We start from the raw sequence: 10,147 nt of genomic DNA, 5'->3' as shown, positions 1-10,147 counted from the left end.
TCAACTCACCTCACTTCTCTGAGCCTCACTTCCCCATCAGTAATACTCAAGAAACCTCACTTAGAAGGAATGCACAAGATAGGCAAAGTACTCTTAGCCCCAATGCTGTGAGGGTGCTGACACGCATCTTATCTGGGAACTGGGGGCACTCCTAGCCCTACCCTCAGGGTTCATTTCAGTTTATATTAGGCTGAAGTTTTGCAATCATTGTGACTTGTTGGGGGTAACTTTCTCTCCTGATCGTTAGAGAGCTACTCTTAATCCTTTACATCAGTAACTGATCTATTCTATATCGTTCTTACAACATGCACAACATAGCAGTATTTCAGAGTAGCAGCCGTGTTGGTCTGTAGTCGCAAAAAGACAAGGAGGACTTGTGGCACCTTAGAGACTCACAAATTTATTTGAGCATAAGCTTTCATGAGCTACAGCTCACTTCATCGGATGCATTTACATAGCAGTAGCACCTCCAGCAACATAACCCCTGTCTCTGAGATACTTGACTTTACCCTCTTTTGATAGACACCCCTTTTGCATAATTAGGAAACTTAGAGATCCCGCAGGGGATATGTACTATTACTTGACATTATTTTTTGACTGACAGCTTACAAAGAGTTTGTGTGGTTTAAGTGGCAAAGGCACATTATTTACCAGTTTGCGAAGTATTTGGTTTAGAAGTCAGATTAGAAAAATTGAAGTCAGGAAACCTGGATTCTCTCTGCACCTGTTTCTTTCTTTTAACTTAGTGTGAGGGTAAATGACTCATCTTTTGTATAAGTGCTGACTAAAACGCTTTGAGATCTACTGACAAAAAGCGGTATATAAAAGCTAAGGATTATCATTACTGTATTAGCAATACTGTAAATGAATGTGTGCAAATAACTTTGAGATCTTGAGATCCATGGCATTATTTCTTACCTTAAATAAGGCTGGGTGGGAGCCTCAGCCCTTTGGTGGGAGAATGGTCAGCGCAGTGGCAATGAAACTGCGCCAGTGTCCTTGATGCTGCTTAGATGCATGCAACATGGCCAAATGTTTAAAAATCACGAATCAGGCTATAAAAACAAAACAAAAATCACAACATTTGCTTAAAAATAAGGAGATTTTTTTAAAATACTTTTTTTTTTTTTTTTTTTTTTTACAAGTTGCCTTCTGTTTTTGGAGCACTTAGGATCATGCTCAGGTCATGTTTCCAAGCGTTTGTGTAATCTTGAGGGTTGGAAATTAGCCTTTGGTGTGTGTGTTTTAATTTAAAAAAAAAAAAAACAGTGGAGAGCCTCACCTAATTGCAGGTTGCCAGGAACTGGGGCTTTAAGAAACACTCCAAATACGCAAAAAGAAAAGGAGTACTTGTGGCACCTTAGAGACTAACAAATTTATTTGAGCATAAACTTTCATGAGCAACAGCTCACTTCATCGGATGCGGTGCGACTTCTCATAAAAATCACAAGAGTTCAAAATACGGCATGTAGGTACAAACCCATACTAAAAAGCAACCCTTCGGGTCACAAGGGTGGTGATGAGAAGGTGTTGGATCTATCTTAGGCCATGTCTACACTAGCACTTATGTCGGCAAAACTTATGTTGCTCCGGGGTGTGGAAAAAACCCACGCCCCTGAGCAACATAAGTTTTGCCAGCAAAAGCGCTCGTGCGCACAGCTCATCAAGCTGGTTTAACTATGTCGAAGGGAGAGCTCTCTCCCGCATGCATAACGCGACTACACGAGCGATCTTACAGCGGCACAGCTATGTCAGTACAGCTGTGCCACTGTAAGGTTGTAAGCGTAGGCATGGCCTTAGATTCATTAGGCTTGATCTATACTACATACTTCCATATAACTATGTTGCACAGGGATATGAAAAACCCACACCCCTAAGCGACATAGTTATACCGACCTTAACCCCCAGTGTAGACAGCACTATGTTGGCGGGACAGCTTCTCCTGCCAACTTAGCAACCGCCTCTCGTGGGGGTGGGGTTATTAAGTTGATGGGAGCACTCTATCCTATTGGTTTAAAGCGGTGGTTCTTAACCGGGGGTGCACACACCCCCTGGAGGTGCAAGATGCCCTTTCTGGGGGTGCGAGACATGCCAGATTTTTTTTAGAAAATAAATCATCGAAAATACAAATTAAGCCCCAGCACGTAAGTAAACTACTTTGTTTCACCAAACCTATGTATGTAACATTATACATTTAACGATTACTGTAATATACAAACAAAAATATATCTAGGTTTAAAGAACTGACCTACTTCAACGATTTTTGATAGGAGGTGTGAGAACATATTTTGAGAACCAAAGCTGTGCAGGCTGCAGGAAAGGTTAAGAACCACTGGTTTAAAGCATCTTCACCAGATACTGCAGTTGCACTGTTATAAACTTGTAATGTAGACCTCCATAGATTCTAAGGCCAGAAAGGCCCATTCTATCTCATCTGACCTCCTGTATAACACAGGCCAGGAGATTTCACCCCGTTATCCCTGATCTTCAGTACTTATATCTGACATACTTACTTATACCACGAGTCCTGGCAGAGAGAAAAGAGAAACAAGTGGGAGGGAATGAAGGGAAAGTGCTATAAGAGTATAGAAGTGACCCACAATCAAAACTTCCCCTTGCCTCATTGTTATGTGGACCACTGTACCCACTCCTGGGGTGGGGGGAATCTGCATTTCAGGGGTGCTGTGCAGATAAAGTCATGAAGCTCATGGAGCTGAAAGGCAGTACAGCAAGCTAAGAAATCAGAGGAGAGAGATTGATTTAGTCCAGCTGCCTTACATCACAGTGAGAAAGGAGCATTATATTTTGCACGGCACCAATAGTGCCTTGGGCACCTTGGAAACATAGAATATCAGGGTTGGAAGGGACCTCAGGAGGTCATCTAGTCCAACCCCCTGCTCAAAGCAGGACCAATCCCCAACTAAATTATCCCAGCCAGGGCTTTGTCAAGACTGACCTTAAGGTGCCACAAGTACTCCTGTTGTTTTTGCGGATACAGACTAACACGGCTGTTCTGAAATCTGTTAAAGGAAGGAGATTCCACCACCTCCCTAGTTAATATATTCCAGTGTTTCACCAGCCTCCTAGTGAAAAAGTTTTTCCTAATATCCAACCTAAACCTCCCCCATTGCAACTTGAGACCATTACTTCACCACCTTGGAGATGAAGAAGCCCACAGATTGCTCCTATTGAACTGTGGAGGGAGAGGGGCAGCAGAAGAAAGAGACAGAAAGGGAAAGAGAGAAGAGGCAAGAGACATGGGAAGAGATGCAGGGATGCCCAGGGTCTGTGTTAGGAATGTTAAGGGTAGAGTTGGTGGGAAGGACACTGGGGAGGGGGCATTAGGATAACTGCTCTTCCCCAGGCCTGTCTGGGGGACACTGGGGAGAGTGGTTCAGGGAGATGGGAGGAACCTTCCCATCTCCAGGAATAGAAGAGACAGGGGGAAATTGCCCAGGCCTCTATAGGGAACATCAGAGAGAGGGGTGCAGGGAAGTGCCTAAGCACAGATCTGAAGTGGAGGAAGACATGGGGCAGGGTGGGGAGCTGCTTAGCCTAGGCCTATCTGGTGGAGGGCTCTAGGGGGTGGATCCAGTCCTAGGCCTGAGAGGGGCCATTCAGGAGTAGAGAGGGGTGGGGGGAGCTGTCCAGGCTAGGAGGGGCATTGGGTAAGAACAGGGGAATGAGAGGGGGGCTACCCAGGCTGGGGGGCACTAGGGAGGGAGAAGAGGGGGGATGAGAAAGCCACCCAAACTGAAGGGAGTACTGTGGGGGAGCACAGAGGGGTGGGGCAGCTGCCCAAGCCTGAGGGGGGCACTGGGGGAACAACAGAATAAGGGGAACTGCCCAGGCCAGGGGATATTGGGGGGGAGTGTAGAGGCAGGGGGGCTATCCAGGCCAGGGGGGAGCTGCTCAAGCCTGAGGGGGGCAGTGGGGGACATGCAAGGGGTAGGGAGGCTGATCAGGGTTGGGGGGACACTGAGGGAGTGGGGGGGCTGCCTAGGCCTGAGGGGGGCACTGGGCTATGTGCATGGGGTGGGGAGGCTGCCCAGGTCTGAGGGGGGGGGCATTGAGGGACGTGCAAGGGGTGGGGAGACTGATCAGGGTTGGGGGGACACTGAGGGAGTGGGGGGGCTGCCCAGCCTGAGGGGGGCTCTGGGGGACATGCAGGGGGTGGGGAGACTGATCAGGGTTGAGAGGACACAGGGAGTGGGGGGGCTGCCCAGCCTGAGGGGGGCTCTGGGGGACATGCAGGGGGTGGGGAGGCTGATCAGGGTGGGGGGGACACTGAGGGAGCGGGGGGGGGCTCTGCTCAAGCCAGAGGGGCGCTAGCTCGGGAGGAGCCCCGTGAGGTGGGGGGGGGGCCTGCGCGGGGCGGGGCTTGTTGCTAACGCGTCCTTCGAACCCCACCCTCGCCAAGATGGCGGCGCACCCCCTCCCTCCTGGGGAGTCACATGACCTCTCCTGCCCGCGGGGGGGGGGGGGGGGCCCGGGCAGGCCGCGGGCCAACGGGGGCGGGGTGGCGCGCGGTGGGGGCGTGGCTTCCTCACCGCGGAGGGGCGGGCCTGGCCGGAGCCCGGGCCAATGGCAGGGGCCGGGGGTGGGGCCTGGGCGAAGGTAACAGGTTGCGGTGGGGCGCGGAGGTGAGGAGCGCTCGCGGCGGGGAGCGGCCGGGGCACGGTGAGTGCGGGGCCCCCTGCCCCTATGGGGCGCTGCCTTCCTCCGCAGCTATGGTTTCTATAGGGGCTCTGCCCCCTGGGACCCGCCCCGCCCCTATAGGGCGCTGCCTTCCCCTATAGATGCCTATAGGCGCTTGCCTGTTCAAGGGACCTCCCAGCCTCCTGGGGACCTGCTGGTTCCCTATAGTGACACCATGTCCCATAGGGCTTCCCTGTATAGGGATTCTCTTCTCTTCTCTTCGGGGTGTGTTCTCCCCATATAGCACCTGCCCCTATAGGGAGCTCCCTCTGTAGTGGCTGCCTGTATAAGGACTCTTCCCCTGGGGACCCATACTCCCTCTAGAGTGACTTCTCCTATGGGGAACTCTCTCCTATAGCATCTGCCCCTATAACAGCCCTTCATCCTTTGGTGGGAAACCCCTAATTCTCCTTGATGTGCATGTGCTTGCCTCCCTCCCCCAACACACGCACCTTCCCCTGCCCCATAAGACACCCCCCCCTTCCTCTGGTGTGTCCTCCCTCCTCATATAGGGCTCCCTCTTGTTGTGTCCCTGTTTTAGTTACTCTTCCTATGAAAAAAGAAAAGGAGGACTTGTGGCACCTTAGAGACTAACAAATGTATTAGAGCATAAGCTTTCGTGAGCTACAGCTCACTTCATTGGATGCACACGAAAGCTTATGCTCTAATAAATTTGTTAGTCTCTAAGGTGCCACAAGTACTCCTTTTCTTTTTGCAAATACAGACTAACACGGCTGCTACTCTCTTCCTATGAAGAGACACCCCCTTCACCCTTCCCAAGCCCCAGCTTCTCCCTATTATTCCCCGAGAAGCGTCATCATCCACTGAGGTTTTCCCACCCAGATATCAGAGTAGCAGCCGTGTTAGTCTGTATTCGCAAAAAGAAAAGGAGTACCGGTGGCACCTTAGAGACTAACAAATTTATTAGAGCATAAGCTTTCGTGAGCTACAGCTCACTTCATAAAGTCCCGCTGGAGAGTGTGTGTATAACACCACAGATGTGTTACAAGGCTTGTGACAGCAGCTGGAGATTGGGGGTGTGTGGGGGGAATTGGCTGGCTTGGGGGAGTGGGAGGTATCTGGAGCCCTTCACCCCCAGGACCCCTGCTCAAATGCAGCCTAGGCTGGAAGTGACTAGAAGCCATGGCCATTCAGTGGCCCTTGTGTGACGGGCTTTCTGTCCAGTTCCTAGTGGCCAGATGCTTAGCAAAGTTGCCACGCTGGATGGCCATAACAGGCTGCTGTGTTAGTAGCCTCAGCAGAGAGGCTGCATGAGACATGGAGACTGAACTTGAGGGCCCCCATGAGGGTCTGTCTGCTGGTGAGGCCCGTTGGCAGGGATTCTGGCAGAAGCCCCGGCTACTTCCACACAGCTTGGCCCTGATCGGTGGTTAAACGGGGACTTCGGACTCCAGGTTTGTCAGGATGAAAGATACGAGCAGCGTTAAATCACCATGACCTAAAGCAAACAAATTACCCCATGCCCAGTAGAAAAATGTAATCTAACCAGTTACTAGTAGCTGAGTTTAATCCCAACTTAATTGTGGGTAGCACAGTTCTCCAAGCGGTGGATGAGCAATGGTCTGTGGCCCCCTACTTGTAGACCTGTGTGTATCTTTTCAAGCTGAATTGAATATAATCTCTTGTGACCTGGACACTGTTGCGTTCACTCTGTAGAGGGACACAGTAAGAACGCACAAGAATCCTTTCCCTGTGTCGCTGACAACACCTGAAATGATTAAAATCCAAAGGGTTCTTAAAATTGCATGTGCAGTTTGCTAGTGTTCAGGCTCCCTCCCTCCTCTCCCCTCCCCAAGCTGATCGAAACTCCAGCAAACATTGAAACTCGCTACTCAGTTTCACTCTCTGGTTCCCGTGCATTCAGAACAATGCTGCTGTTTCTGAGGCCCCTCACCAGTCTCTTATGGTGTGTGTGTGATGGAAATACTTCACATCCAAACAAACTGTTTTCACTGAAGATGAAGGAACAAGATTAGGCTTTGTGAAAACTGTTGTGTAAACAAACCCATAATGTCTCAGCCTGATATACCTCACTAGACAGAAGAATTCTGTATTTATGGCAGTTGCCATGTAAAGCAAATGAGAACTTCTGTTTTAGCTACTCTAATGGAGGGTGATTGTAATTAATTAGGAGTTGGCAATGAACTTTTTGCACTAGTTATTGTATTGTAAATGTTTAAGTGTTTTAATAGCTCAGTTCTCACAAAGTGAGTTCCCCTCTAAGAGCCAAATGCCACTGGCCTAAACATAGAAGCTGTGTGTAACTGCATGACAAGTGAATAGGTTGGAGTTGTCTGGTTTAATCTTTCTGCTTCATTCTTTCTTCTCCCCCCCAAAACCAAACCCAAAACCCAACCCTTGACTGTACTAAGTGCTGAGATAATCCTAACTTGACATTAGTCATTGTCTTGTTTTATGTGAAGTCTCCTGGTGAGGTCTCAAATTGCAGGGAAGGAGGGGATAAATGTCTTCAGGGAAGCCTTGATTTGAAGAAGTGTCTTGGACCCAGCAAATTTTGTGAATTTTGATTGTCAGTTTGCCTTACTATTTTAAAACGCTACAATTCGGGTTTCACCTCTGGTTGCAGAATTTGTGTAATGCAGCATCTTTAAAATTTAATGTGTAGTTTCTTACACTGCTCTGCCCTGCCCTTTAACATTCATTCTGAAGGATGGTATTTTTACCAGTAAGTTTTTGTTTTTTTCCTTCAATCAGAAGAAAAATCTGAGCCCTAGATTGATTATTTATTTATTTATTTATTTATTTATTTATTTACACTCAGCAGCTGGTTACAATGTGAATACTATGCTGGAATTCTTTTAATCTTTATAGGCTTGAGGCTTTTTTAAAGACAATTCCTTCCCATTGTGTTAATACATTAGGTTCAGCAATCAGTGCCATGCCTGAATTGTTCTGATACTACATCTTGTGGCATTTATTTTGTAGCTGTGTAAAAAGGTGTCCTGACAGGGCACTTTAAAAATACAGTCCATTCACAAAACAAAAGAGATAAGTGTCTTTGCAGAATGATTGTTTCTGTGGAATGGCTATCCGTTCCCAAGTGTGTGTTTCCAAACCATGATTATAGATTGCTCCGGCTTAAAATCTTGTACTCTTTTAATTTATTGTGTTCCATTTCTGCCAAGAGCCTTCAGTTAAGAAACTGTGCTGAAGGATGAAATATTCCATCATGTACTCCTGTTCTGTCTAATTAGACTGCACCCTTCAGCATGGGATCTGTTTGTTTATACACAATAATTAGGAATACAGTGCTCTTGCTTATGTAATAAAACAGTGCTCCAGTCAAGGGTTTTATTACTGCCACAAACCCTGGTTGATGGCATGAGTTGTTGGGGAATCTTTCACCTCTAAGAGGAGAGGGGATGGATGGCTTAGTGATGAAGGTAGTGGGTAGGTCTCGAGACATTTGGGTTTAGTTTGTGCTCTGCCACTGACTTCCTATGTGATGCTGGGCAAGTTGCTTAGTCTTGTGCATAGGACCCTCCTAGGGATAATAACCCTTCCTCTATCTTGATTGTGAAGTCCTTGGGGGGGGGGTGTCTCTAATTATAGAGCTACATCACACTTAGCACAGGGGGGTTCTGATCTCTGTTGGGACTTTGAAGTTTTACCGTCATAAAACAATAATACTAACATATTTAAAATGTGTTTCTCTTTAAAAGAAAAACTACTCCCTAGTCTCCTATCACATTTGCTGGTATCTAGAGGCTGAGAGTGGGATTATGTGATGCATCATGGAAGGCAGTGTGGCTTAGTGGGTAGTTCATTGCACTGTCACTCAGAAGACGGGGTTTCAATTCTTGGCTCTGCCACTGGTTGGTGGGTGACCTTGGGCAAGTCACTTCCTGTCCGTGTGCCTTGATACTCCTTTCTGTAAAATGGGGATAATGTTGCTGATCTCCTTTGTAAAGCACTTTTGAGATCTACTGACAACAAGAACTATATAAGAGCTAGGAATTGTCATAATCCAATACCACAATATTATTTCCTGGCCTGGGAGGCAGAGAGACTGAAAGAGAGAGGACTGGGATCCAATCCTGCAAGATGCTAAGTGCCTTTAACTCTTACCCAATCCAATAGTGTATTTTTTTTAATTTTAACTCAGTCCATTCTCTCTGTGGAAAGTGCACTTGGTTTTCTTCCTCCCACTCCCCCCACAGATGGAATCCTGCTGTGTCCTTCATTCCCTAGTCACTTGCCGGGTTTGTTTCCGCAGTTCAGATATCCCTTCCGCTCCTGCCTCCAGCGCCAAGGAGGGAAAATGTCCTTCTTGTTTGGCTACTGAAGTCAGACATCAAACTGCCTGATCCAGTGTAGTGTGCAGTGTTGAAAGTTGGTTAGGCTGTGCTTCATGCTTGGGCAGCTATTTCAAAGCAGGCATCGTCCCTTCACTTCTTCTTCCCTTTTTACATAATGCTTTTAAATTGGCCCTCGGCATCTGTCTTCAATAATAACTCTTTATCTTAGCCTACTGTAGCAACCTTCGTTTTAGAATACATTAACAGGTTGGTTGTGGGGATTTCTTTTTCTTCATTTCATCCCTTCCCCTCCAACCAGTTGGTCTGGTTTTGAATAGGCTCTGTTTCTGTTTAAAGAGTTCTAGTAGATTAAAGTGCGGCTTGTGTGGCTATTCCTGTTGACAATTCTTTATCTCACTTAGGAGAACACATGGTAATTGTGGGGCTAAGAGTTACATGCAGGATCTCTCTTGGGCCTCAAGTCCTTTATTGATTGAAAAAACTAACTGGTCTGTGTATTGGACACTTTCCCCTTAATCTTAATATACTGCAGTGTAGTTGCTTCCTATTGTGGTAGCACATTTTGGGTGCTAGGAGCTGTACAAACATAAGAAGAGGGAGAGATTCAGTCTCTACTGCCCTGCATATTGCCAAGTGAATTACAAATGTTATAACGGGTAGTATTTATATGTGTATTTTGCTGTGGTGTGAATGATTAAAAAGTGCAGGGCGTTGGAGAATAGGGTTCTGAGTCATTGTGCCAAAGGGTTTATAATCTGACGACCTGGTGCTGAAATGTTTGCTTGATAATTGCAAAGTAATGCACACTGGAAAACATAATCTCAGCTATACATTAGCTGTTGCCACTCGAGAAAGATCTTGGGAGTCATTGTGCATAGTTCTCTGAAAACATCTGCTCAATGTGTGACAGCAGTCAAAAAGGCTAACAGAATGTTAGGAAACCATTAGGAAAGGGATGGATAATAGACAGAAAATATCATAATGCCATGGTATGCCCACACCTTGAATATTGTGTGTGGTTCTGGTCTCCCCATCTCAAAAAAGATATATTAGCATTGGGAAAAGATATGATATAGGTTTATTAAAATCATGAATAGTGTGGAGAAAGTGAATAAGGAAGTGTTAGTTACCCCTTTACATAACTCAGA

At 46.9% G+C, this 10,147-nt stretch overlaps 1 protein-coding gene across 2 annotated transcripts in view; it reads left to right on the top strand.

Moving 5' to 3' along the window:
• Positions 1 to 4,586: 4,586 nt before the first annotated feature.
• CGN (cingulin) overlaps positions 4,587 to 10,147 on the top strand; it is a 65,508-nt gene continuing 59,947 nt past the window's right edge. For both annotated transcript variants that reach the window (XM_038383020.1, XM_038383017.1), the window contains exon 1: positions 4,587 to 4,680. The gene's annotated coding sequence lies outside the window, so the exon portion shown is untranslated. The remainder of the gene's footprint in view (positions 4,681 to 10,147) is intronic.

Source organism: Dermochelys coriacea, chromosome 24, assembly GCF_009764565.3.
Source record: "Dermochelys coriacea isolate rDerCor1 chromosome 24, rDerCor1.pri.v4, whole genome shotgun sequence".
Lineage (NCBI taxonomy): Eukaryota > Metazoa > Chordata > Testudines > Dermochelyidae > Dermochelys > Dermochelys coriacea.
Note: the sequence above shows the minus strand (reverse complement) of the source record. Positions and strands in the feature narration are given on the sequence as shown.